The sequence below is a fragment of the Orcinus orca genome, chromosome 5 (assembly GCF_937001465.1).
Source record: "Orcinus orca chromosome 5, mOrcOrc1.1, whole genome shotgun sequence".
NCBI classification, from domain to species: domain Eukaryota; kingdom Metazoa; phylum Chordata; class Mammalia; order Artiodactyla; family Delphinidae; genus Orcinus; species Orcinus orca.
Window position 1 is genome coordinate 142,842,559 of NC_064563.1, and position 4,657 is coordinate 142,847,215.

Genomic DNA, 4,657 nt, shown 5'->3' on the forward strand with positions numbered 1-4,657 from the left:
ATCCCCCAACTGCAAGAAAATGGCAGAATTGGTTGGTCCAATGGCCAACAGGTCCTCTTCCCTCCAATCTGGGAACACGGATGAAAGTCGGTCAAGTGGAATGCCCCCAAAATAAGAAGTTTAAGTTCCTTTTACTGGCTAGTTCAAGGAGATCTTTGCAAAAGCTGGGCATTTGTGGAATAAGCCCAGTCTACATTCTTGCCCTAGCCAGTCTAATGGAGCGGATATAATTTACTCTTGCTTTTTTGAATGATGACGGCCGCCCGGAGGTCAGGGGTCCACGATGACCCCACGGGACTCCTAGGTGGAGCTACACTTGGCCATTCTCCTGGTATTACTGAGAATGTGGTTGGATTTTTTAAATTTCTCTTCCATTTGTCTGCCTCTCATTTTCTTCTTACTCCACAAAACTATTTGTTGAAAAAACTGTCTGGTTAATTGAGGATTCTGGTTAGTTGTTATGCCATTGATATAGGTATTATTATAAGATAAATATAAACATTGGTCCAGAGAAGTACCACTCAGAAGAGCTTTCTGTGCTGACAGAAACGTTCTATGTCTCTGTGTTGTCCAATATGGCAGCTGCTCCCCTCCATTGCCTTGGAGGGACTGGATTTTAGATTTTATTTAGAGTTAATTATTTTAAATTCAAATAGTCACATGTAGTAAGGGTCTAGTATCCTGGATAGCACAGGAAGGCCTTGAAGGTCAGCGGATGAGAGCACCCGGAATGAAGCCATCTGGATTCACTCCAGGACTGATTTGTGGATGAGAGCAAGTTAATCTCTCTGAGCCTCCATTTGCTCACCTGTAAACTGGGTATACAACAGCCCTACCCCTGCATGTGGTTGTGAGGACTTAGTGAGACGATTCACAGGAGCTCCAGGCTCCACGTCAGGCACGGTGCAGTTTCTCCAGGAAGCCCGGCTTTGTGGTTCTGCAGCAGCCCAGTGAGGAGACTTTTCGTTTCTCCACACTCCTGGTTTCTACACTCCATCACTCCTATAGACAATTTCTGACTCGGGTGTTTTAGTGAGCTGAATTGTGTCCTCAGAAAAGATGCACAGGGAAGAGGCCATATGAACAGAGCCAGAGATGGGAGTGACGCAGCCACAAAACAAGGACTGCCTGAAGCCACCAGGAGCTGGAAGAGGTAGGAAGGATCCTCTCCTGGGCCTCTCCTGCTGACACCTTATCTGGGGCTTCTGGCCTCCAGAACTGTGGGAGAACATCTTCCTATTGTTTTGGGCCACTTTGTGACAGCATCCACAAGAAAAAGCCCAGGAGCAGGTAGGTGGCCTTGCTGAAAACCAGGCTTCATCTTTGGTGTCTTGTTTCTTTGGAAAAACTCTTTCAAATGGAGTGGACCCATTATATGGGCTTAGACCCACATAAAAAGAACCAACTCACTCAATTTGGTTTGACTCCTTGGAAGGGGGTAAATTTCTAGCTTCGTCACGAGGACCCAGTTCAACCAAGAGACCTTAGGGAAGATAAGCCAGGACTCAGAAATGGCAGGAGGTCAAAGGTCATCAGAGCCACAAGGCCAAGCAAGGGCCTGCACACAGGAGAGTAGGGGCAAAGCAGCGTCCACATGTGTCCGGAGCCATCACCACCGGGGCACAGAACACAGGGGCTTACCCGAGTTAGAAGTCCAGCCGTCTGTCAACTTGGGTGGGAAAGAAATTGTATTGTTATTTTCACTGACCTCCAGCAGAATGTAGCATTTCCCTGCTTCAGAAACACAGGCAACGAAGCCCACAGGCTCTGCCATGCCTGTGACCACCGGACCCACCGATATTTTCATATTGCGTTGCTGCCGTTGCAAGAACCTTACATACCTTCCATGCTTCCCTCGCCTTTGAAATTATGGTAGTTATTGGACAGACCGCTCAATCTTGTCTTTAATGTATTAATAAAGAAGCACATGGGTTACCATTCCACAGTTCTGGTTTTTTTGTAATATTTTGTGAACTGTGTTTCAGCATAATGGTTTCCTTGGTAACCCTATATACTTAAGCCCTTATTCTGAGAAGCCATCCTAGGCTTCTCCAGGCTGCTGAAGGAATCCTAAGGAGTCGTAAGCACAAAGTAGGTTGAGAACTCCAGATTTAGACATGAGAAACCTACACTAGTGCTGTTGGGTCTCTTTCAACATAAGCTCTGTGCGGCTGGAATCTTTAAAGATTCACTGTCACGTGAAGAAGACAGGTGATCTTCACTAACCAGAAGCAAAGAGATGTCTCTCCGTCTTTGTAAAGCAATGCAATTGACGTATAGCCAGTAACCTCCACCAGATCGGCACCAGTCCGCTGCCTAAAGGGAACAGGCATATTCATCTTCACGAACTGTTGTATTGTGACACTGTCTCATTTCCGGGAATCAGAGGGTACAAATGATATATGTTTGTGGTTTAGCGTTTGGAACTTTGCTCTGGCTTGGCCGGTGACTGCCAACATCTGCAAATTATTATGTGCTTAAAAAAAAATCAACTGCTACCACACGCTGCACCCATGGTCCCTGGGGGAGCCAGGCCTCCTGAAGGCCCACAGGGAAAGTTCTGGGGCCAGGAGGTGGCTGGGTCAGGACCCCGGAATGCCTAGGAAGCCCTTGAAGACGTTTGTGAGTACAGCTGAGCTCACCCTACGTGCGTGAGTCTCTTGGTTTCCAGGTCGTGGCTCACTGGTCATTCATTCCTCTGTTAGAGAAAAGGGGAAAAGAGCTGTGGCTGCCCAAAATAGAAATTACTCAGCGCACTCACGTCAACGTCAAGAGTCATTTTGTCCCTAGACCCATTTTTGCCCCAGGCCACCAGAACATGGGAGCACAGTATCCAGGGGGCTTATTTCTAAATGCAGCCACAGAGGCTCTTCCAGTCAGGGATGGTGGATCACACAGTTTGAGAGGCCCAGGCGGGTGCCTAGAACTTGGCAGGACCCAGCACCTCACCCAAGAACCCATCCCTTTGCTAGTCTGGCTCTCATGACAGACTTGGAACAACAGAGCAGATGTTTGTGTGGGAAGGAAACCACACCTGACATCTGTCCTGCAGTAGGGAGATGTGTGTGTTCACAGATAGCGCTGGAGTTCCCTGGGGGGTGGGGCAGGCAATTAGCTGGCTGCATCACAAGTAACCTAATTATGGGGGAAATGGGATAAAACCCCGAGTGATAAGCAGGGCGACTGCTCCAGGTGGCTCTGCAATTTTTCCTGTTAATTTTCTCCCTAACTCACACGAATGTCATAAAGGTTATTTAAGAAGAGCACAGGTAGACTCATGTCATGTGTAAATGGACAAAAAGGCGCTGAGCGTCGGCTCATGAATGGAAGGGGAGGAGGAAGGAGTGACCCATTGGGCGTAGAGTGAAATTTGAGGACTCTGAAAAGAGACCAAAAAGGGTTTTGGTGGAATCAGACACACGTTGCAAAGCAGTGTATCACTGTGAACCCAACTATGGTATATTTATTTAGATGGATTATATAAACGATGAGGATGTAAGGCAAAGGAGAGATTCCAGGAAGCCTTCCTGGAAGAGGCGAGCTCTTAAAAGAGATGATGTGCACAGTTGGGGGACAGATATGGGGAAAAGAAAGGGCACTAAAGCCAAGGAAAGAGTAGGAACAGAATTAAAAAAACCCAAAACCAGATGGCTGAAAGACAAGAAACCCGACTCAAGGATGAGTGTCCTTCAGACATGATGCCCAGTGGGGGGAAAGGGTGGGGAAGGTAGAGGATGTTCACCCCTGGCTGTAAGCAAAGGTCTGACAGACCCCCAACCTTAATTTGTAACCCATGTCAAAACAACCGAGCCTTCCATTAATGTCACCCAGAGTCCCTAGGACGGCAAATGTATAGACACCTGTATACCCGGTACACCCAAGCCTGGTGACACCGAGGATTTGCACATAGTGGGCAATGAATAAACACTTCTGTCTAATTTAAGAACTTTGACCTCAAACTCATCACCTCTTCTTGCTTGTGGATGAGCTGAATGAAGTAGAGTTGAATGAGTGAGATTGGGAGTTATCCTAAGTGATGGGGAACATATCTGGTTTTTTTTTTTCTGAATGCATATAAGATCACACTAAAATCACTTTGTAGTTTCAGAATATACAGCAACTGATGGAGTTGGGGGGTGGAACAGAACACACGTCACCCTTGAGCAGAGTGTATGTGAAAGACACATTTCCTAAGAGGGTGGGGGCTCCTCTGACCTAGATATTAGACTGACACTGGCATCTTGACTGTCCTGATCTACTCACCTTGATGACAGAATCTCAAGCAAATATTTTAATTTAAGACTTCATAATGACAATCAAGAGTATGACCCCTACCGGGGAAGGCATTACATACAGAGTGCAGTCAATATATATTAGATATTATATACAGGGTGCAGTCAATATACATTATATATTATACACAGGGTGCAGTCAGCAGATAATGTAACGGAGTTTTTATCTACACACTCTGACACACACATAGGTTAGGAATACCTGGAATGTGTTTCTGGTGTCACCAAGCCTATGCTGGGCGTCAGAAGCAGCTCCCTCCTGGGTCTGGCCAGGTACTCGTCTTATTTTTGTGTCTAGAGTCACTAATCCTGGTGAACCATCTCTGTTTTTTGTATCCCATTCCACTGGTTGTCGGAATAGCCTC